The sequence below is a fragment of the Mercurialis annua genome, linkage group LG7, assembly GCF_937616625.2.
Source record: "Mercurialis annua linkage group LG7, ddMerAnnu1.2, whole genome shotgun sequence".
NCBI lineage: Eukaryota > Viridiplantae > Streptophyta > Magnoliopsida > Malpighiales > Euphorbiaceae > Mercurialis > Mercurialis annua.
The window spans coordinates 30,616,510-30,634,128 of record NC_065576.1 but is presented as its reverse complement, the minus strand read 5'-3'; the positions used below and the strand labels follow the sequence as shown (position 1 = coordinate 30,634,128).

Genomic DNA, 17,619 nt, shown 5'->3' with positions numbered 1-17,619 from the left:
GTTGCAAGGCAGCGGATATATGCGATGATCGTGCAAGGTATGACGGGTGCGATCATACCAGCACTAATGCACCGGATCCCATCAGAACTCCGAAGTTAAACGTGCTTGGGCGAGAGCAGTACTAGGATGGGTGACCTCCTGGGAAGTCCTCGTGTTGCACCCCTTTTTCGCTTTTTTTGAACTGCGTTTTTTCTATTATTACTATCGCCGAGAGACAAACAGAACGAGTAACGAGTAACGATGAATTGCAATTCAGGGACCAAACGGGAAATATGGAAAAAGTTCAGGGACCAAAACGTACTTTTAAAGATAGCTTTTATTTTGGTTGAATGAGTTGCAAGGCAGCGGATATATGCGATGATCGTGCAAGGTATGACGGGTGCGATCATACCAGCACTAATGCACCGGATCACATCAGAACTCCGAAGTTAAACGTGCTTGGGCGAGAGCAGTACTAGGATGGGTGACCTCCTGGGAAGTCCTCGTGTTGCACCCCTTTTTCGCTTTTTTTGAACTGCGTTTTTTCTATTATTACTATCGCCGAGAGACAAACAGAACGAGTAACGAGTAACGATGAATTGCAATTCAGGGACCAAACGGGAAATATGGAAAAAGTTCAGGGACCAAAACGTACTTTTAATGATAGCTTTTATTTTGGTTGAATGAGTTGCAAGGCAGCGGATATATGCGATGATCGTGCAAGGTATGACGGGTGCGATCATACCAGCACTAATGCACCGGATCCCATCAGAACTCCGAAGATAAACGTGCTTGGGCGAGAGCAGTACTAGGATGGGTGACCTCCTGGGAAGTCCTCGTGTTGCACCCCTTTTTCGCTTTTTTTGAACTGCGTTTTTTCTATTATTACTATCGCCGAGAGACAAACAGAACGAGTAACGAGTAACGATGAATTGCAATTCAGGGACCAAACGGGAAATATGGAAAAAGTTCAGGGACCAAAACGTACTTTTAAAGATAGCTTTTATTTTGGTTGAATGAGTTGCAAGGCAGCGGATATATGCGATGATCGTGCAAGGTATGACGGGTGCGATCATACCAGCACTAATGCACCGGATCCCATCAGAACTCCGAAGTTAAACGTGCTTGGGCGAGAGCAGTACTAGGATGGGTGACCTCCTGGGAAGTCCTCGTGTTGCACCCCTTTTTCGCTTTTTTTGAACTGCGTTTTTTCTATTATTACTATCGCCGAGAGACAAACAGAACGAGTAACGAGTAACGATGAATTGCAATTCAGGGACCAAACGGGAAATATGGAAAAAGTTCAGGGACCAAAACGTACTTTTAATGATAGCTTTTATTTTGGTTGAATGAGTTGCAAGGCAGCGGATATATGCGATGATCGTGCAAGGTATGACGGGTGCGATCATACCAGCACTAATGCACCGGATCCCATCAGAACTCCGAAGATAAACGTGCTTGGGCGAGAGCAGTACTAGGATGGGTGACCTCCTGGGAAGTCCTCGTGTTGCACCCCTTTTTCGCTTTTTTTGAACGGCGTTTTTTCTATTATTACTATCCCCGAGAGACAAACAGAACGAGTAACGAGTAACGATGAATTGCAATTCAGGGACCAAACGGGAAATATGGAAAAAGTTCAGGGACCAAAACGTACTTTTAAAGATAGCTTTTATTTTGGTTGAATGAGTTGCAAGGCAGCGGATATATGCGATGATCGTGCAAGGTATGACGGGTGCGATCATACCAGCACTAATGCACCGGATCCCATCAGAACTCCGAAGTTAAACGTGCTTGGGCGAGAGCAGTACTAGGATGGGTGACCTCCTGGGAAGTCCTCGTGTTGCACCCCTTTTTCGCTTTTTTTGAACTGCGTTTTTTCTATTATTACTATCGCCGAGAGACAAACAGAACGAGTAACGAGTAACGATGAATTGCAATTCAGGGACCAAACGGGAAATATGGAAAAAGTTCAGGGACCAAAACGTACTTTTAATGATAGCTTTTATTTTGGTTGAATGAGTTGCAAGGCAGCGGATATATGCGATGATCGTGCAAGGTATGACGGGTGCGATCATACCAGCACTAATGCACCGGATCCCATCAGAACTCCGAAGATAAACGTGCTTGGGCGAGAGCAGTACTAGGATGGGTGACCTCCTGGGAAGTCCTCGTGTTGCACCCCTTTTTCGCTTTTTTTGAACGGCGTTTTTTCTATTATTACTATCCCCGAGAGACAAACAGAACGAGTAACGAGTAACGATGAATTGCAATTCAGGGACCAAACGGGAAATATGGAAAAAGTTCAGGGACCAAAACGTACTTTTAAAGATAGTTTTTATTTTGGTTGAATGAGTTGCAAGGCAGCGGATATATGCGATGATCGTGCAAGGTATGACGGGTGCGATCATACCAGCAATAATGCACCGGATCCCATCAGAACTCCGAAGTTAAACGTGCTTGGGCGAGAGCAGTACTAGGATGGGTGACCTCCTGGGAAGTCCTCGTGTTGCACCCCTTTTTCGCTTTTTTTGAACTGCGTTTTTTCTATTATTACTATCGCCGAGAGACAAACAGAACGAGTAACGAGTAACGATGAATTGCAATTCAGGGACCAAACGGGAAATATGGAAAAAGTTCAGGGACCAAAACGTACTTTTAATGATAGCTTTTATTTTGGTTGAATGAGTTGCAAGGCAGCGGATATATGCGATGATCGTGCAAGGTATGACGGGTGCGATCATACCAGCACTAATGCACCGGATCCCATCAGAACTCCGAAGTTAAACGTGCTTGGGCGAGAGCAGTACTAGGATGGGTGACCTCCTGGGAAGTCCTCGTGTTGCACCCCTTTTTCGCTTTTTTTGAACTGCGTTTTTTCTATTATTACTATCGCCGAGAGACAAACAGAACGAGTAACGAGTAACGATGAATTGCAATTCAGGGACCAAACGGGAAATATGGAAAAAGTTCAGGGACCAAAACGTACTTTTAAAGATAGTTTTTATTTTGGTTGAATGAGTTGCAAGGCAGCGGATATATGCGATGATCGTGCAAGGTATGACGGGTGCGATCATACCAGCACTAATGCACCGGATCCCATCAGAACTCCGAAGTTAAACGTGCTTGGGCGAGAGCAGTACTAGGATGGGTGACCTCCTGGGAAGTCCTCGTGTTGCACCCCTTTTTCGCTTTTTTTGAACTGCGTTTTTTCTATTATTACTATCGCCGAGAGACAAACAGAACGAGTAACGAGTAACGATGAATTGCAATTCAGGGACCAAACGGGAAATATGGAAAAAGTTCAGGGACCAAAACGTACTTTTAAAGATAGTTTTTATTTTGGTTGAATGAGTTGCAAGGCAGCGGATATATGCGATGATCGTGCAAGGTATGACGGGTGCGATCATACCAGCACTAATGCACCGGATCCCATCAGAACTCCGAAGTTAAACGTGCTTGGGCGAGAGCAGTACTAGGATGGGTGACCTCCTGGGAAGTCCTCGTGTTGCACCCCTTTTTCGCTTTTTTTGAACTGCGTTTTTTCTATTATTACTATCGCCGAGAGACAAACAGAACGAGTAACGAGTAACGATGAATTGCAATTCAGGGACCAAACGGGAAATATGGAAAAAGTTCAGGGACCAAAACGTACTTTTAAAGATAGTTTTTATTTTGGTTGAATGAGTTGCAAGGCAGCGGATATATGCGATGATCGTGCAAGGTATGACGGGTGCGATCATACCAGCACTAATGCACCGGATCCCATCAGAACTCCGAAGTTAAACGTGCTTGGGCGAGAGCAGTACTAGGATGGGTGACCTCCTGGGAAGTCCTCGTGTTGCACCCCTTTTTCGCTTTTTTTGAACTGCGTTTTTTCTATTATTACTATCGCCGAGAGACAAACAGAACGAGTAACGAGTAACGATGAATTGCAATTCAGGGACCAAACGGGAAATATGGAAAAAGTTCAGGGACCAAAACGTACTTTTAATGATAGCTTTTATTTTGGTTGAATGAGTTGCAAGGCAGCGGATATATGCGATGATCGTGCAAGGTATGACGGGTGCGATCATACCAGCACTAATGCACCGGATCCCATCAGAACTCCGAAGATAAACGTGCTTGGGCGAGAGCAGTACTAGGATGGGTGACCTCCTGGGAAGTCCTCGTGTTGCACCCCTTTTTCGCTTTTTTTGAACTGCGTTTTTTCTATTATTACTATCGCCGAGAGACAAACAGAACGAGTAACGAGTAACGATGAATTGCAATTCAGGGACCAAACGGGAAATATGGAAAAAGTTGAGGGACCAAAACGTACTTTTAAAGATAGCTTTTATTTTGGTTGAATGAGTTGCAAGGCAGCGGATATATGCGATGATCGTGCAAGGTATGACGGGTGCGATCATACCAGCACTAATGCACCGGATCCCATCAGAACTCCGAAGTTAAACGTGCTTGGGCGAGAGCAGTACTAGGATGGGTGACCTCCTGGGAAGTCCTCGTGTTGCACCCCTTTTTCGCTTTTTTTGAACTGCGTTTTTTCTATTATTACTATCGCCGAGAGACAAACAGAACGAGTAACGAGTAACGATGAATTGCAATTCAGGGACCAAACGGGAAATATGGAAAAAGTTCAGGGACCAAAACGTACTTTTAATGATAGCTTTTATTTTGGTTGAATGAGTTGCAAGGCAGCGGATATATGCGATGATCGTGCAAGGTATGACGGGTGCGATCATACCAGCACTAATGCACCGGATCCCATCAGAACTCCGAAGTCAAACGTGCTTGGGCGAGAGAAGTACTAGGATGGGTGACCTCCTGGGAAGTCCTCGTGTTGCACCCCTTTTGCGCTTTTTTTGAACTGCGTTTTTTCTATTATTACTATCGCCGAGAGACAAACAGAACGAGTAACGAGTAACGAGTAACGATGAATTGCAATTCAGGGACCAAACGGGAAATATGGAAAAAGTTCAGGGACCAAAACGTACTTTTAAAGATAGCTTTTATTTTGGTTGAATGAGTTGCAAGGCAGCGGATATATGCGATGATCGTGCAAGGTATGACGGGTGCGATCATACCAGCACTAATGCACCGGATCCCATCAGAACTCCGAAGTTAAACGTGCTTGGGCGAGAGCAGTACTAGGATGGGTGACCTCCTGGGAAGTCCTCGTGTTGCACCCCTTTTTCGCTTTTTTTGAACTGCGTTTTTTCTATTATTACTATCGCCGAGAGACAAACAGAACGAGTAACGAGTAACGATGAATTGCAATTCAGGGACCAAACGGGAAATATGGAAAAAGTTCAGGGACCAAAACGTACTTTTAAAGATAGTTTTTATTTTGGTTGAATGAGTTGCAAGGCAGCGGATATATGCGATGATCGTGCAAGGTATGACGGGTGCGATCATACCAGCACTAATGCACCGGATCCCATCAGAACTCCGAAGTTAAACGTGCTTGGGCGAGAGCAGTACTAGGATGGGTGACCTCCTGGGAAGTCCTCGTGTTGCACCCCTTTTTCGCTTTTTTTGAACTGCGTTTTTTCTATTATTACTATCGCCGAGAGACAAACAGAACGAGTAACGAGTAACGATGAATTGCAATTCAGGGACCAAACGGGAAATATGGAAAAAGTTCAGGGACCAAAACGTACTTTTAATGATAGCTTTTATTTTGGTTGAATGAGTTGCAAGGCAGCGGATATATGCGATGATCGTGCAAGGTATGACGGGTGCGATCATACCAGCACTAATGCACCGGATCCCATCAGAACTCCGAAGATAAACGTGCTTGGGCGAGAGCAGTACTAGGATGGGTGACCTCCTGGGAAGTCCTCGTGTTGCACCCCTTTTTCGCTTTTTTTGAACTGCGTTTTTTCTATTATTACTATCGCCGAGAGACAAACAGAACGAGTAACGAGTAACGATGAATTGCAATTCAGGGACCAAACGGGAAATATGGAAAAAGTTGAGGGACCAAAACGTACTTTTAAAGATAGCTTTTATTTTGGTTGAATGAGTTGCAAGGCAGCGGATATATGCGATGATCGTGCAAGGTATGACGGGTGCGATCATACCAGCACTAATGCACCGGATCCCATCAGAACTCCGAAGTTAAACGTGCTTGGGCGAGAGCAGTACTAGGATGGGTGACCTCCTGGGAAGTCCTCGTGTTGCACCCCTTTTTCGCTTTTTTTGAACTGCGTTTTTTCTATTATTACTATCGCCGAGAGACAAACAGAACGAGTAACGAGTAACGATGAATTGCAATTCAGGGACCAAACGGGAAATATGGAAAAAGTTCAGGGACCAAAACGTACTTTTAATGATAGCTTTTATTTTGGTTGAATGAGTTGCAAGGCAGCGGATATATGCGATGATCGTGCAAGGTATGACGGGTGCGATCATACCAGCACTAATGCACCGGATCCCATCAGAACTCCGAAGTCAAACGTGCTTGGGCGAGAGAAGTACTAGGATGGGTGACCTCCTGGGAAGTCCTCGTGTTGCACCCCTTTTGCGCTTTTTTTGAACTGCGTTTTTTCTATTATTACTATCGCCGAGAGACAAACAGAACGAGTAACGAGTAACGAGTAACGATGAATTGCAATTCAGGGACCAAACGGGAAATATGGAAAAAGTTCAGGGACCAAAACGTACTTTTAAAGATAGCTTTTATTTTGGTTGAATGAGTTGCAAGGCAGCGGATATATGCGATGATCGTGCAAGGTATGACGGGTGCGATCATACCAGCACTAATGCACCGGATCCCATCAGAACTCCGAAGTTAAACGTGCTTGGGCGAGAGCAGTACTAGGATGGGTGACCTCCTGGGAAGTCCTCGTGTTGCACCCCTTTTTCGCTTTTTTTGAACTGCGTTTTTTCTATTATTACTATCGCCGAGAGACAAACAGAACGAGTAACGAGTAACGATGAATTGCAATTCAGGGACCAAACGGGAAATATGGAAAAAGTTCAGGGACCAAAACGTACTTTTAAAGATAGTTTTTATTTTGGTTGAATGAGTTGCAAGGCAGCGGATATATGCGATGATCGTGCAAGGTATGACGGGTGCGATCATACCAGCACTAATGCACCGGATCCCATCAGAACTCCGAAGTAAAACGTGCTTGGGCGAGAGCAGTACTAGGATGGGTGACCTCCTGGGAAGTCCTCGTGTTGCACCCGTTTTTCGCTTTTTTTGAACTGCGTTTTTTCTATTATTACTATCGCCGAGAGACAAACAGAACGAGTAACGAGTAACGATGAATTGCAATTCAGGGACCAAACGGGAAATATGGAAAAAGTTCAGGGACCAAAACGTACTTTTAAAGATAGTTTTTATTTTGGTTGAATGAGTTGCAAGGCAGCGGATATATGCGATGATCGTGCAAGGTATGACGGGTGCGATCATACCAGCACTAATGCACCGGATCCCATCAGAACTCCGAAGTTAAACGTGCTTGGGCGAGAGCAGTACTAGGATGGGTGACCTCCTGGGAAGTCCTCGTGTTGCACCCCTTTTTCGCTTTTTTTGAACTGCGTTTTTTCTATTATTACTATCGCCGAGAGACAAACAGAACGAGTAACGAGTAACGATGAATTGCAATTCAGGGAACAAACGGGAAATATGGAAAAAGTTCAGGGACCAAAACGTACTTTTAATGATAGCTTTTATTTTGGTTGAATGAGTTGCAAGGCAGCGGAAATATGCGATGATCGTGCAAGGTATGACGGGTGCGATCATACCAGCACTAATGCACCGGATCCCATCAGAACTCCGAAGTCAAACGTGCTTGGGCGAGAGAAGTACTAGGATGGGTGACCTCCTGGGAAGTCCTCGTGTTGCACCCCTTTTGCGCTTTTTTTGAACTGCGTTTTTTCTATTATTACTATCGCCGAGAGACAAACAGAACGAGTAACGAGTAACGAGTAACGATGAATTGCAATTCAGGGACCAAACGGGAAATATGGAAAAAGTTCAGGGACCAAAACGTACTTTTAAAGATAGCTTTTATTTTGGTTGAATGAGTTGCAAGGCAGCGGATATATGCGATGATCGTGCAAGGTATGACGGGTGCGATCATACCAGCACTAATGCACCGGATCCCATCAGAACTCCGAAGTTAAACGTGCTTGGGCGAGAGCAGTACTAGGATGGGTGACCTCCTGGGAAGTCCTCGTGTTGCACCCCTTTTTCGCTTTTTTTGAACTGCGTTTTTTCTATTATTACTATCGCCGAGAGACAAACAGAACGAGTAACGAGTAACGATGAATTGCAATTCAGGGACCAAACGGGAAATATGGAAAAAGTTCAGGGACCAAAACGTACTTTTAATGATAGCTTTTATTTTGGTTGAATGAGTTGCAAGGCAGCGGATATATGCGATGATCGTGCAAGGTATGACGGGTGCGATCATACCAGCACTAATGCACCGGATCCCATCAGAACTCCGAAGATAAACGTGCTTGGGCGAGAGCAGTACTAGGATGGGTGACCTCCTGGGAAGTCCTCGTGTTGCACCCCTTTTTCGCTTTTTTTGAACTGCGTTTTTTCTATTATTACTATCGCCGAGAGACAAACAGAACGAGTAACGAGTAACGATGAATTGCAATTCAGGGACCAAACGGGAAATATGGAAAAAGTTGAGGGACCAAAACGTACTTTTAAAGATAGCTTTTATTTTGGTTGAATGAGTTGCAAGGCAGCGGATATATGCGATGATCGTGCAAGGTATGACGGGTGCGATCATACCAGCACTAATGCACCGGATCCCATCAGAACTCCGAAGTTAAACGTGCTTGGGCGAGAGCAGTACTAGGATGGGTGACCTCCTGGGAAGTCCTCGTGTTGCACCCCTTTTTCGCTTTTTTTGAACTGCGTTTTTTCTATTATTACTATCGCCGAGAGACAAACAGAACGAGTAACGAGTAACGATGAATTGCAATTCAGGGACCAAACGGGAAATATGGAAAAAGTTCAGGGACCAAAACGTACTTTTAATGATAGCTTTTATTTTGGTTGAATGAGTTGCAAGGCAGCGGATATATGCGATGATCGTGCAAGGTATGACGGGTGCGATCATACCAGCACTAATGCACCGGATCCCATCAGAACTCCGAAGTCAAACGTGCTTGGGCGAGAGAAGTACTAGGATGGGTGACCTCCTGGGAAGTCCTCGTGTTGCACCCCTTTTGCGCTTTTTTTGAACTGCGTTTTTTCTATTATTACTATCGCCGAGAGACAAACAGAACGAGTAACGAGTAACGAGTAACGATGAATTGCAATTCAGGGACCAAACGGGAAATATGGAAAAAGTTCAGGGACCAAAACGTACTTTTAAAGATAGCTTTTATTTTGGTTGAATGAGTTGCAAGGCAGCGGATATATGCGATGATCGTGCAAGGTATGACGGGTGCGATCATACCAGCACTAATGCACCGGATCCCATCAGAACTCCGAAGTTAAACGTGCTTGGGCGAGAGCAGTACTAGGATGGGTGACCTCCTGGGAAGTCCTCGTGTTGCACCCCTTTTTCGCTTTTTTTGAACTGCGTTTTTTCTATTATTACTATCGCCGAGAGACAAACAGAACGAGTAACGAGTAACGATGAATTGCAATTCAGGGACCAAACGGGAAATATGGAAAAAGTTCAGGGACCAAAACGTACTTTTTAAGATAGTTTTTATTTTGGTTGAATGAGTTGCAAGGCAGCGGATATATGCGATGATCGTGCAAGGTATGACGGGTGCGATCATACCAGCACTAATGCACCGGATCCCATCAGAACTCCGAAGTTAAACGTGCTTGGGCGAGAGCAGTACTAGGATGGGTGACCTCCTGGGAAGTCCTCGTGTTGCACCCGTTTTTCGCTTTTTTTGAACTGCGTTTTTTCTATTATTACTATCGCCGAGAGACAAACAGAACGAGTAACGAGTAACGATGAATTGCAATTCAGGGACCAAACGGGAAATATGGAAAAAGTTCAGGGACCAAAACGTACTTTTAAAGATAGTTTTTATTTTGGTTGAATGAGTTGCAAGGCAGCGGATATATGCGATGATCGTGCAAGGTATGACGGGTGCGATCATACCAGCACTAATGCACCGGATCCCATCAGAACTCCGAAGTTAAACGTGCTTGGGCGAGAGCAGTACTAGGATGGGTGACCTCCTGGGAAGTCCTCGTGTTGCACCCCTTTTTCGCTTTTTTTGAACTGCGTTTTTTCTATTATTACTATCGCCGAGAGACAAACAGAACGAGTAACGAGTAACGATGAATTGCAATTCAGGGAACAAACGGGAAATATGGAAAAAGTTCAGGGACCAAAACGTACTTTTAATGATAGCTTTTATTTTGGTTGAATGAGTTGCAAGGCAGCGGAAATATGCGATGATCGTGCAAGGTATGACGGGTGCGATCATACCAGCACTAATGCACCGGATCCCATCAGAACTCCGAAGTCAAACGTGCTTGGGCGAGAGAAGTACTAGGATGGGTGACCTCCTGGGAAGTCCTCGTGTTGCACCCCTTTTGCGCTTTTTTTGAACTGCGTTTTTTCTATTATTACTATCGCCGAGAGACAAACAGAACGAGTAACGAGTAACGAGTAACGATGAATTGCAATTCAGGGACCAAACGGGAAATATGGAAAAAGTTCAGGGACCAAAACGTACTTTTAAAGATAGCTTTTATTTTGGTTGAATGAGTTGCAAGGCAGCGGATATATGCGATGATCGTGCAAGGTATGACGGGTGCGATCATACCAGCACTAATGCACCGGATCCCATCAGAACTCCGAAGTTAAACGTGCTTGGGCGAGAGCAGTACTAGGATGGGTGACCTCCTGGGAAGTCCTCGTGTTGCACCCCTTTTTCGCTTTTTTTGAACTGCGTTTTTTCTATTATTACTATCGCCGAGAGACAAACAGAACGAGTAACGAGTAACGAGTAACGAGTAACGATGAATTGCAATTCAGGGACCAAACGGGAAATATGGAAAACGTTCAGGGACCAAAACGTACTTTTAAAGATAGCTTTTATTTTGGTTGAATGAGTTGCAAGGCAGCGGATATATGCGATGATCGTGCAAGGTATGATGGGTGCGATCATACCAGCACTAATGCACCGGATCCCATCAGAACTCCGAAGATAAACGTGCTTGGGCGAGAGCAGTACTAGGATGGGTGACCTCCTGGGAAGTCCTCGTGTTGCACCCCTTTTTCGCTTTTTTTGAACGGCGTTTTTTCTATTATTACTATCGCCGAGAGACAAACAGAACGAGTAACGAGTAACGATGAATTGCAATTCAGGGACCAAACGGGAAATATGGAAAAAGTTCAGGGACCAAAACGTACTTTTAAAGATAGTTTTTATTTTGGTTGAATGAGTTGCAAGGCAGCAGATATATGCGATGATCGTGCAAGGTATGACGGGTGCGATCATACCAGCACTAATGCACCGGATCCCATCAGAACTCCGAAGTTAAACGTGCTTGGGCGAGAGCAGTACTAGGATGGGTGACCTCCTGGGAAGTCCTCGTGTTGCACCCCTTTTTCGCTTTTTTTGAACTGCGTTTTTTCTATTATTACTATCGCCGAGAGACAAACAGAACGAGTAAAGAGTAACGAGTAACGAGTAACGATGAATTGCAATTCAGGGACCAAACGGGAAATATGGAAAACGTTCAGGGACCAAAACGTACTTTTAAAGATAGCTTTTATTTTGGTTGAATGAGTTGCAAGGCAGCGGATATATGCGATGATCGTGCAAGGTATGACGGGTGCGATCATACCAGCACTAATGCACCGGATCCCATCAGAACTCCGAAGATAAACGTGCTTGGGCGAGAGCAGTACTAGGATGGGTGACCTCCTGGGAAGTCCTCGTGTTGCACCCCTTTTTCGCTTTTTTTGAACGGCGTTTTTTCTATTATTACTATCCCCGAGAGACAAACAGAACGAGTAACGAGTAACGATGAATTGCAATTCAGGGACCAAACGGGAAATATGGAAAAAGTTCAGGGACCAAAACGTACTTTTAAAGATAGTTTTTATTTTGGTTGAATGAGTTGCAAGGCAGCGGATATATGCGATGATCGTGCAAGGTATGACGGGTGCGATCATACCAGCACTAATGCACCGGATCCCATCAGAACTCCGAAGTTAAACGTGCTTGGGCGAGAGCAGTACTAGGATGGGTGACCTCCTGGGAAGTCCTCGTGTTGCACCCCTTTTTCGCTTTTTTTGAACTGCGTTTTTTCTATTATTACTATCGCCGAGAGACAAACAGAACGAGTAACGAGTAACGAGTAACGAGTAACGAGTAACGAGTAACGATGAATTGCAATTCAGGGACCAAACGGGAAATATGGAAAACGTTCAGGGACCAAAACGTACTTTTAAAGATAGCTTTTATTTTGGTTGAATGAGTTGCAAGGCAGCGGATATATGCGATGATCGTGCAAGGTATGACGGGTGCGATCATACCAGCACTAATGCACCGGATCCCATCAGAACTCCGAAGATAAACGTGCTTGGGCGAGAGCAGTACTAGGATGGGTGACCTCCTGGGAAGTCCTCGTGTTGCACCCCTTTTTCGCTTTTTTTGAACGGCGTTTTTTCTATTATTACTATCCCCGAGAGACAAACAGAACGAGTAACGAGTAACGATGAATTGCAATTCAGGGACCAAACGGGAAATATGGAAAAAGTTCAGGGACCAAAACGTACTTTTAAAGATAGTTTTTATTTTGGTTGAATGAGTTGCAAGGCAGCGGATATATGCGATGATCGTGCAAGGTATGACGGGTGCGATCATACCAGCACTAATGCACCGGATCCCATCAGAACTCCGAAGTTAAACGTGCTTGGGCGAGAGCAGTACTAGGATGGGTGACCTCCTGGGAAGTCCTCGTGTTGCACCCCTTTTTCGCTTTTTTTGAACTGCGTTTTTTCTATTATTACTATCGCCGAGAGACAAACAGAACGAGTAACGAGTAACGATGAATTGCAATTCAGGGACCAAACGGGAAATATGGAAAAAGTTCAGGGACCAAAACGTACTTTTAATGATAGCTTTTATTTTGGTTGAATGAGTTGCAAGGCAGCGGATATATGCGATGATCGTGCAAGGTATGACGGGTGCGATCATACCAGCACTAATGCACCGGATCCCATCAGAACTCCGAAGTTAAACGTGCTTGGGCGAGAGCAGTACTAGGATGGGTGACCTCCTGGGAAGTCCTCGTGTTGCACCCCTTTTTCGCTTTTTTTGAACTGCGTTTTTTCTATTATCACTATCGCCGAGAGACAAACAGAACGAGTAACGAGTAACGATGAATTGCAATTCAGGGACCAAACGGGAAATATGGAAAAAGTTCAGGGACCAAAACGTACTTTTAAAGATAGTTTTTATTTTGGTTGAATGAGTTGCAAGGCAGCGGATATATGCGATGATCGTGCAAGGTATGACGGGTGCGATCATACCAGCACTAATGCACCGGATCCCATCAGAACTCCGAAGTTAAACGTGCTTGGGCGAGAGCAGTACTAGGATGGGTGACCTCCTGGGAAGTCCTCGTGTTGCACCCCTTTTTCGCTTTTTTTGAACTGCGTTTTTTCTATTATTACTATCGCCGAGAGACAAACAGAACGAGTAACGAGTAACGATGAATTGCAATTCAGGGACCAAACGGGAAACTTGGGCGAGAGCAGTACTAGGATGGGTGACCTCCTGGGAAGTCCTCGTGTTGCACCCGTTTTTCGCTTTTTTTGAACTGCGTTTTTTCTATTATTACTATCGCCGAGAGACAAACAGAACGAGTAACGAGTAACGATGAATTGCAATTCAGGGACCAAACGGGAAATATGGAAAAAGTTCAGGGACCAAAACGTACTTTTAAAGATAGTTTTTATTTTGGTTGAATGAGTTGCAAGGCAGCGGATATATGCGATGATCGTGCAAGGTATGACGGGTGCGATCATACCAGCACTAATGCACCGGATCCCATCAGAACTCCGAAGTTAAACGTGCTTGGGCGAGAGCAGTACTAGGATGGGTGACCTCCTGGGAAGTCCTCGTGTTGCACCCCTTTTTCGCTTTTTTTGAACTGCGTTTTTTCTATTATTACTATCGCCGAGAGACAAACAGAACGAGTAACGAGTAACGATGAATTGCAATTCAGGGACCAAACGGGAAACTTGGGCGAGAGCAGTACTAGGATGGGTGACCTCCTGGGAAGTCCTCGTGTTGCACCCGTTTTTCGCTTTTTTTGAACTGCGTTTTTTCTATTATTACTATCGCCGAGAGACAAACAGAACGAGTAACGAGTAACGATGAATTGCAATTCAGGGACCAAACGGGAAATATGGAAAAAGTTCAGGGACCAAAACGTACTTTTAAAGATAGTTTTTATTTTGGTTGAATGAGTTGCAAGGCAGCGGATATATGCGATGATCGTGCAAGGTATGACGGGTGCGATCATACCAGCACTAATGCACCGGATCCCATCAGAACTCCGAAGTTAAACGTGCTTGGGCGAGAGCAGTACTAGGATGGGTGACCTCCTGGGAAGTCCTCGTGTTGCACCCCTTTTTCGCTTTTTTTGAACTGCGTTTTTTCTATTATTACTATCGCCGAGAGACAAACAGAACGAGTAACGAGTAACGATGAATTGCAATTCAGGGAACAAACGGGAAATATGGAAAAAGTTCAGGGACCAAAACGTACTTTTAATGATAGCTTTTATTTTGGTTGAATGAGTTGCAAGGCAGCGGAAATATGCGATGATCGTGCAAGGTATGATGGGTGCGATCATACCAGCACTAATGCACCGGATCCCATCAGAACTCCGAAGTCAAACGTGCTTGGGCGAGAGAAGTACTAGGATGGGTGACCTCCTGGGAAGTCCTCGTGTTGCACCCCTTTTGCGCTTTTTTTGAACTGCGTTTTTTCTATTATTACTATCGCCGAGAGACAAACAGAACGAGTAACGAGTAACGAGTAACGATGAATTGCAATTCAGGGACCAAACGGGAAATATGGAAAAAGTTCAGGGACCAAAACGTACTTTTAAAGATAGCTTTTATTTTGGTTGAATGAGTTGCAAGGCAGCGGATATATGCGATGATCGTGCAAGGTATGACGGGTGCGATCATACCAGCACTAATGCACCGGATCCCATCAGAACTCCGAAGTTAAACGTGCTTGGGCGAGAGCAGTACTAGGATGGGTGACCTCCTGGGAAGTCCTCGTGTTGCACCCCTTTTTCGCTTTTTTTGAACTGCGTTTTTTCTATTATTACTATCGCCGAGAGACAAACAGAACGAGTAACGAGTAACGAGTAACGAGTAACGATGAATTGCAATTCAGGGACCAAACGGGAAATATGGAAAACGTTCAGGGACCAAAACGTACTTTTAAAGATAGCTTTTATTTTGGTTGAATGAGTTGCAAGGCAGCGGATATATGCGATGATCGTGCAAGGTATGATGGGTGCGATCATACCAGCACTAATGCACCGGATCCCATCAGAACTCCGAAGATAAGCGTGCTTGGGCGAGAGCAGTACTAGGATGGGTGACCTCCTGGGAAGTCCTCGTGTTGCACCCCTTTTTCGCTTTTTTTGAACGGCGTTTTTTCTATTATTACTATCGCCGAGAGACAAACAGAACGAGTAACGAGTAACGATGAATTGCAATTCAGGGACCAAACGGGAAATATGGAAAAAGTTCAGGGACCAAAACGTACTTTTAAAGATAGTTTTTATTTTGGTTGAATGAGTTGCAAGGCAGCGGATATATGCGATGATCGTGCAAGGTATGACGGGTGCGATCATACCAGCACTAATGCACCGGATCCCATCAGAACTCCGAAGTTAAACGTGCTTGGGCGAGAGCAGTACTAGGATGGGTGACCTCCTGGGAAGTCCTCGTGTTGCACCCCTTTTTCGCTTTTTTTGAACGGCGTTTTTTCTATTATTACTATCCCCGAGAGACAAACAGAACGAGTAACGAGTAACGATGAATTGCAATTCAGGGACCAAACGGGAAATATGGAAAAAGTTCAGGGACCAAAACGTACTTTTAAAGATAGTTTTTATTTTGGTTGAATGAGTTGCAAGGCAGCGGATATATGCGATGATCGTGCAAGGTATGACGGGTGCGATCATACCAGCACTAATGCACCGGATCCCATCAGAACTCCGAAGTTAAACGTGCTTGGGCGAGAGCAGTACTAGGATGGGTGACCTCCTGGGAAGTCCTCGTGTTGCACCCCTTTTTCGCTTTTTTTGAACTGCGTTTTTTCTATTATTACTATCGCCGAGAGACAAACAGAACGAGTAACGAGTAACGATGAATTGCAATTCAGGGACCAAACGGGAAATATGGAAAACGTTCAGGGACCAAAACGTACTTTTAAAGATAGCTTTTATTTTGGTTGAATGAGTTGCAAGGCAGCGGATATATGCGATGATCGTGCAAGGTATGACGGGTGCGATCATACCAGCACTAATGCACCGGATCCCATCAGAACTCCGAAGATAAACGTGCTTGGGCGAGAGCAGTACTAGGATGGGTGACCTCCTGGGAAGTCCTCGTGTTGCACCCCTTTTTCGCTTTTTTTGAACGGCGTTTTTTCTATTATTACTATCCCCGAGAGACAAACAGAACGAGTAACGATGAATTGCAATTCAGGGACCAAACGGGAAATATGGAAAAAGTTCAGGGACCAAAACGTACTTTTAAAGATAGTTTTTATTTTGGTTGAATGAGTTGCAAGGCAGCGGATATATGCGATGATCGTGCAAGGTATGACGGGTGCGATCATACCAGCACTAATGCACCGGATCCCATCAGAACTCCGAAGATAAACGTGCTTGGGCGAGAGCAGTACTAGGATGGGTGACCTCCTGGGAAGTCCTCGTGTTGCACCCCTTTTTCGCTTTTTTTGAACTGCGTTTTTTCTATTATTACTATCGCCGAGAGACAAACAGAACGAGTAACGAGTAACGATGAATTGCAATTCAGGGACCAAACGGGAAATATGGAAAAAGTTCAGGGACCAAAACGTACTTTTAAAGATAGTTTTTATTTTGGTTGAATGAGTTGCAAGGCAGCGGATATATGCGATGATCGTGCAAGGTATGACGGGTGCGATCATACCAGCACTAATTCACCGGATCCCATCAGAACTCCGAAGTTAAACGTGCTTGGGCGAGAGCAGTACTAGGATGGGTGACCTCCTGGGAAGTCCTCGTGTTGCACCCCTTTTTCGCTTTTTTTGAACTGCGTTTTTTCTATTATTACTATCGCCGAGAGACAAACAGAACGAGTAACGAGTAACGATGAATTGTAATTCAGGGACCAAACGGGAAATATAGAAAAAGTTCAGGGACCAAAACGTACTTTTAAAGATAGTTTTTATTTTGGTTGAATGAGTTGCAAGGCAGCGGATATATGCGATGATCGTGCAAGGTATGACGGGTGCGATCATACCAGCACTAATTCACCGGATCCCATCAGAACTCCGAAGTTAAACGTGCTTGGGCGAGAGCAGTACTAGGATGGGTGACCTCCTGGGAAGTCCTCGTGTTGCACCCCTTTTTCGCTTTTTTTGAACTGCGTTTTTTCTATT

The 17,619-nt window shown here is 44.7% G+C and overlaps 52 non-coding genes across 52 annotated transcripts; all 52 read left to right on the top strand.

Moving 5' to 3' along the window:
- Positions 1–44: 44 nt before the first annotated feature.
- LOC126659209 (5S ribosomal RNA) lies at positions 45–163 on the top strand. Its single transcript, XR_007634761.1, has one exon. It is a non-coding gene; the product is annotated as a 5S ribosomal RNA (ribosomal RNA).
- A 214-nt stretch (positions 164–377) lies between these two features.
- On the top strand, positions 378–496 carry LOC126658027 (5S ribosomal RNA). The gene has a single exon (XR_007633629.1). It is a non-coding gene; the product is annotated as a 5S ribosomal RNA (ribosomal RNA).
- A 214-nt stretch (positions 497–710) lies between these two features.
- LOC126658223 (5S ribosomal RNA) lies at positions 711–829 on the top strand. Its single transcript, XR_007633818.1, has one exon. It is a non-coding gene; the product is annotated as a 5S ribosomal RNA (ribosomal RNA).
- Positions 830–1,043: 214 nt separating this feature from the next.
- Positions 1,044–1,162, top strand: LOC126659207 (5S ribosomal RNA). Its single transcript, XR_007634759.1, has one exon. It is a non-coding gene; the product is annotated as a 5S ribosomal RNA (ribosomal RNA).
- Positions 1,163–1,376: 214 nt separating this feature from the next.
- Positions 1,377–1,495, top strand: LOC126658222 (5S ribosomal RNA). The gene has a single exon (XR_007633817.1). It is a non-coding gene; the product is annotated as a 5S ribosomal RNA (ribosomal RNA).
- Positions 1,496–1,709: 214 nt separating this feature from the next.
- On the top strand, positions 1,710–1,828 carry LOC126659206 (5S ribosomal RNA). The gene has a single exon (XR_007634758.1). It is a non-coding gene; the product is annotated as a 5S ribosomal RNA (ribosomal RNA).
- A 214-nt stretch (positions 1,829–2,042) lies between these two features.
- On the top strand, positions 2,043–2,161 carry LOC126658221 (5S ribosomal RNA). Its single transcript, XR_007633816.1, has one exon. It is a non-coding gene; the product is annotated as a 5S ribosomal RNA (ribosomal RNA).
- A 214-nt stretch (positions 2,162–2,375) lies between these two features.
- On the top strand, positions 2,376–2,494 carry LOC126658322 (5S ribosomal RNA). Its single transcript, XR_007633911.1, has one exon. It is a non-coding gene; the product is annotated as a 5S ribosomal RNA (ribosomal RNA).
- A 214-nt stretch (positions 2,495–2,708) lies between these two features.
- On the top strand, positions 2,709–2,827 carry LOC126659205 (5S ribosomal RNA). The gene has a single exon (XR_007634757.1). It is a non-coding gene; the product is annotated as a 5S ribosomal RNA (ribosomal RNA).
- A 214-nt stretch (positions 2,828–3,041) lies between these two features.
- Positions 3,042–3,160, top strand: LOC126659204 (5S ribosomal RNA). Its single transcript, XR_007634756.1, has one exon. It is a non-coding gene; the product is annotated as a 5S ribosomal RNA (ribosomal RNA).
- A 214-nt stretch (positions 3,161–3,374) lies between these two features.
- On the top strand, positions 3,375–3,493 carry LOC126659203 (5S ribosomal RNA). Its single transcript, XR_007634755.1, has one exon. It is a non-coding gene; the product is annotated as a 5S ribosomal RNA (ribosomal RNA).
- A 214-nt stretch (positions 3,494–3,707) lies between these two features.
- Positions 3,708–3,826, top strand: LOC126659202 (5S ribosomal RNA). The gene has a single exon (XR_007634754.1). It is a non-coding gene; the product is annotated as a 5S ribosomal RNA (ribosomal RNA).
- A 214-nt stretch (positions 3,827–4,040) lies between these two features.
- LOC126658219 (5S ribosomal RNA) lies at positions 4,041–4,159 on the top strand. Its single transcript, XR_007633814.1, has one exon. It is a non-coding gene; the product is annotated as a 5S ribosomal RNA (ribosomal RNA).
- Positions 4,160–4,373: 214 nt separating this feature from the next.
- Positions 4,374–4,492, top strand: LOC126659201 (5S ribosomal RNA). The gene has a single exon (XR_007634753.1). It is a non-coding gene; the product is annotated as a 5S ribosomal RNA (ribosomal RNA).
- Positions 4,493–4,706: 214 nt separating this feature from the next.
- LOC126659370 (5S ribosomal RNA) lies at positions 4,707–4,825 on the top strand. Its single transcript, XR_007634914.1, has one exon. It is a non-coding gene; the product is annotated as a 5S ribosomal RNA (ribosomal RNA).
- Positions 4,826–5,046: 221 nt separating this feature from the next.
- On the top strand, positions 5,047–5,165 carry LOC126659200 (5S ribosomal RNA). Its single transcript, XR_007634752.1, has one exon. It is a non-coding gene; the product is annotated as a 5S ribosomal RNA (ribosomal RNA).
- Positions 5,166–5,379: 214 nt separating this feature from the next.
- Positions 5,380–5,498, top strand: LOC126659199 (5S ribosomal RNA). Its single transcript, XR_007634751.1, has one exon. It is a non-coding gene; the product is annotated as a 5S ribosomal RNA (ribosomal RNA).
- Positions 5,499–5,712: 214 nt separating this feature from the next.
- On the top strand, positions 5,713–5,831 carry LOC126658218 (5S ribosomal RNA). The gene has a single exon (XR_007633813.1). It is a non-coding gene; the product is annotated as a 5S ribosomal RNA (ribosomal RNA).
- Positions 5,832–6,045: 214 nt separating this feature from the next.
- Positions 6,046–6,164, top strand: LOC126659198 (5S ribosomal RNA). The gene has a single exon (XR_007634750.1). It is a non-coding gene; the product is annotated as a 5S ribosomal RNA (ribosomal RNA).
- Positions 6,165–6,378: 214 nt separating this feature from the next.
- Positions 6,379–6,497, top strand: LOC126659369 (5S ribosomal RNA). The gene has a single exon (XR_007634913.1). It is a non-coding gene; the product is annotated as a 5S ribosomal RNA (ribosomal RNA).
- A 221-nt stretch (positions 6,498–6,718) lies between these two features.
- LOC126659196 (5S ribosomal RNA) lies at positions 6,719–6,837 on the top strand. Its single transcript, XR_007634748.1, has one exon. It is a non-coding gene; the product is annotated as a 5S ribosomal RNA (ribosomal RNA).
- Positions 6,838–7,051: 214 nt separating this feature from the next.
- LOC126658341 (5S ribosomal RNA) lies at positions 7,052–7,170 on the top strand. The gene has a single exon (XR_007633930.1). It is a non-coding gene; the product is annotated as a 5S ribosomal RNA (ribosomal RNA).
- A 214-nt stretch (positions 7,171–7,384) lies between these two features.
- On the top strand, positions 7,385–7,503 carry LOC126659194 (5S ribosomal RNA). The gene has a single exon (XR_007634747.1). It is a non-coding gene; the product is annotated as a 5S ribosomal RNA (ribosomal RNA).
- Positions 7,504–7,717: 214 nt separating this feature from the next.
- LOC126659368 (5S ribosomal RNA) lies at positions 7,718–7,836 on the top strand. The gene has a single exon (XR_007634912.1). It is a non-coding gene; the product is annotated as a 5S ribosomal RNA (ribosomal RNA).
- Positions 7,837–8,057: 221 nt separating this feature from the next.
- On the top strand, positions 8,058–8,176 carry LOC126659193 (5S ribosomal RNA). Its single transcript, XR_007634746.1, has one exon. It is a non-coding gene; the product is annotated as a 5S ribosomal RNA (ribosomal RNA).
- Positions 8,177–8,390: 214 nt separating this feature from the next.
- LOC126658216 (5S ribosomal RNA) lies at positions 8,391–8,509 on the top strand. Its single transcript, XR_007633812.1, has one exon. It is a non-coding gene; the product is annotated as a 5S ribosomal RNA (ribosomal RNA).
- A 214-nt stretch (positions 8,510–8,723) lies between these two features.
- LOC126659192 (5S ribosomal RNA) lies at positions 8,724–8,842 on the top strand. Its single transcript, XR_007634745.1, has one exon. It is a non-coding gene; the product is annotated as a 5S ribosomal RNA (ribosomal RNA).
- Positions 8,843–9,056: 214 nt separating this feature from the next.
- Positions 9,057–9,175, top strand: LOC126659367 (5S ribosomal RNA). Its single transcript, XR_007634911.1, has one exon. It is a non-coding gene; the product is annotated as a 5S ribosomal RNA (ribosomal RNA).
- Positions 9,176–9,396: 221 nt separating this feature from the next.
- LOC126659191 (5S ribosomal RNA) lies at positions 9,397–9,515 on the top strand. The gene has a single exon (XR_007634744.1). It is a non-coding gene; the product is annotated as a 5S ribosomal RNA (ribosomal RNA).
- A 214-nt stretch (positions 9,516–9,729) lies between these two features.
- On the top strand, positions 9,730–9,848 carry LOC126659393 (5S ribosomal RNA). The gene has a single exon (XR_007634936.1). It is a non-coding gene; the product is annotated as a 5S ribosomal RNA (ribosomal RNA).
- A 214-nt stretch (positions 9,849–10,062) lies between these two features.
- On the top strand, positions 10,063–10,181 carry LOC126659190 (5S ribosomal RNA). The gene has a single exon (XR_007634743.1). It is a non-coding gene; the product is annotated as a 5S ribosomal RNA (ribosomal RNA).
- A 214-nt stretch (positions 10,182–10,395) lies between these two features.
- LOC126659366 (5S ribosomal RNA) lies at positions 10,396–10,514 on the top strand. The gene has a single exon (XR_007634910.1). It is a non-coding gene; the product is annotated as a 5S ribosomal RNA (ribosomal RNA).
- Positions 10,515–10,735: 221 nt separating this feature from the next.
- LOC126659189 (5S ribosomal RNA) lies at positions 10,736–10,854 on the top strand. Its single transcript, XR_007634742.1, has one exon. It is a non-coding gene; the product is annotated as a 5S ribosomal RNA (ribosomal RNA).
- Positions 10,855–11,082: 228 nt separating this feature from the next.
- Positions 11,083–11,201, top strand: LOC126658215 (5S ribosomal RNA). Its single transcript, XR_007633811.1, has one exon. It is a non-coding gene; the product is annotated as a 5S ribosomal RNA (ribosomal RNA).
- Positions 11,202–11,415: 214 nt separating this feature from the next.
- LOC126659188 (5S ribosomal RNA) lies at positions 11,416–11,534 on the top strand. The gene has a single exon (XR_007634741.1). It is a non-coding gene; the product is annotated as a 5S ribosomal RNA (ribosomal RNA).
- A 228-nt stretch (positions 11,535–11,762) lies between these two features.
- Positions 11,763–11,881, top strand: LOC126658214 (5S ribosomal RNA). Its single transcript, XR_007633810.1, has one exon. It is a non-coding gene; the product is annotated as a 5S ribosomal RNA (ribosomal RNA).
- A 214-nt stretch (positions 11,882–12,095) lies between these two features.
- LOC126659187 (5S ribosomal RNA) lies at positions 12,096–12,214 on the top strand. Its single transcript, XR_007634740.1, has one exon. It is a non-coding gene; the product is annotated as a 5S ribosomal RNA (ribosomal RNA).
- Positions 12,215–12,456: 242 nt separating this feature from the next.
- Positions 12,457–12,575, top strand: LOC126658213 (5S ribosomal RNA). Its single transcript, XR_007633809.1, has one exon. It is a non-coding gene; the product is annotated as a 5S ribosomal RNA (ribosomal RNA).
- Positions 12,576–12,789: 214 nt separating this feature from the next.
- On the top strand, positions 12,790–12,908 carry LOC126659186 (5S ribosomal RNA). The gene has a single exon (XR_007634739.1). It is a non-coding gene; the product is annotated as a 5S ribosomal RNA (ribosomal RNA).
- Positions 12,909–13,122: 214 nt separating this feature from the next.
- On the top strand, positions 13,123–13,241 carry LOC126659184 (5S ribosomal RNA). Its single transcript, XR_007634737.1, has one exon. It is a non-coding gene; the product is annotated as a 5S ribosomal RNA (ribosomal RNA).
- Positions 13,242–13,455: 214 nt separating this feature from the next.
- On the top strand, positions 13,456–13,574 carry LOC126659183 (5S ribosomal RNA). Its single transcript, XR_007634736.1, has one exon. It is a non-coding gene; the product is annotated as a 5S ribosomal RNA (ribosomal RNA).
- Positions 13,575–13,955: 381 nt separating this feature from the next.
- LOC126659182 (5S ribosomal RNA) lies at positions 13,956–14,074 on the top strand. Its single transcript, XR_007634735.1, has one exon. It is a non-coding gene; the product is annotated as a 5S ribosomal RNA (ribosomal RNA).
- Positions 14,075–14,455: 381 nt separating this feature from the next.
- On the top strand, positions 14,456–14,574 carry LOC126659181 (5S ribosomal RNA). Its single transcript, XR_007634734.1, has one exon. It is a non-coding gene; the product is annotated as a 5S ribosomal RNA (ribosomal RNA).
- A 214-nt stretch (positions 14,575–14,788) lies between these two features.
- LOC126659365 (5S ribosomal RNA) lies at positions 14,789–14,907 on the top strand. Its single transcript, XR_007634909.1, has one exon. It is a non-coding gene; the product is annotated as a 5S ribosomal RNA (ribosomal RNA).
- A 221-nt stretch (positions 14,908–15,128) lies between these two features.
- LOC126659180 (5S ribosomal RNA) lies at positions 15,129–15,247 on the top strand. Its single transcript, XR_007634733.1, has one exon. It is a non-coding gene; the product is annotated as a 5S ribosomal RNA (ribosomal RNA).
- Positions 15,248–15,475: 228 nt separating this feature from the next.
- On the top strand, positions 15,476–15,594 carry LOC126659342 (5S ribosomal RNA). The gene has a single exon (XR_007634886.1). It is a non-coding gene; the product is annotated as a 5S ribosomal RNA (ribosomal RNA).
- A 214-nt stretch (positions 15,595–15,808) lies between these two features.
- On the top strand, positions 15,809–15,927 carry LOC126659179 (5S ribosomal RNA). The gene has a single exon (XR_007634732.1). It is a non-coding gene; the product is annotated as a 5S ribosomal RNA (ribosomal RNA).
- A 214-nt stretch (positions 15,928–16,141) lies between these two features.
- LOC126659178 (5S ribosomal RNA) lies at positions 16,142–16,260 on the top strand. The gene has a single exon (XR_007634731.1). It is a non-coding gene; the product is annotated as a 5S ribosomal RNA (ribosomal RNA).
- A 214-nt stretch (positions 16,261–16,474) lies between these two features.
- Positions 16,475–16,593, top strand: LOC126658212 (5S ribosomal RNA). Its single transcript, XR_007633808.1, has one exon. It is a non-coding gene; the product is annotated as a 5S ribosomal RNA (ribosomal RNA).
- A 207-nt stretch (positions 16,594–16,800) lies between these two features.
- LOC126658211 (5S ribosomal RNA) lies at positions 16,801–16,919 on the top strand. The gene has a single exon (XR_007633807.1). It is a non-coding gene; the product is annotated as a 5S ribosomal RNA (ribosomal RNA).
- A 214-nt stretch (positions 16,920–17,133) lies between these two features.
- On the top strand, positions 17,134–17,252 carry LOC126657985 (5S ribosomal RNA). Its single transcript, XR_007633590.1, has one exon. It is a non-coding gene; the product is annotated as a 5S ribosomal RNA (ribosomal RNA).
- Positions 17,253–17,466: 214 nt separating this feature from the next.
- LOC126657984 (5S ribosomal RNA) lies at positions 17,467–17,585 on the top strand. Its single transcript, XR_007633589.1, has one exon. It is a non-coding gene; the product is annotated as a 5S ribosomal RNA (ribosomal RNA).
- The last annotated feature ends 34 nt before the right edge of the window (positions 17,586–17,619 follow it).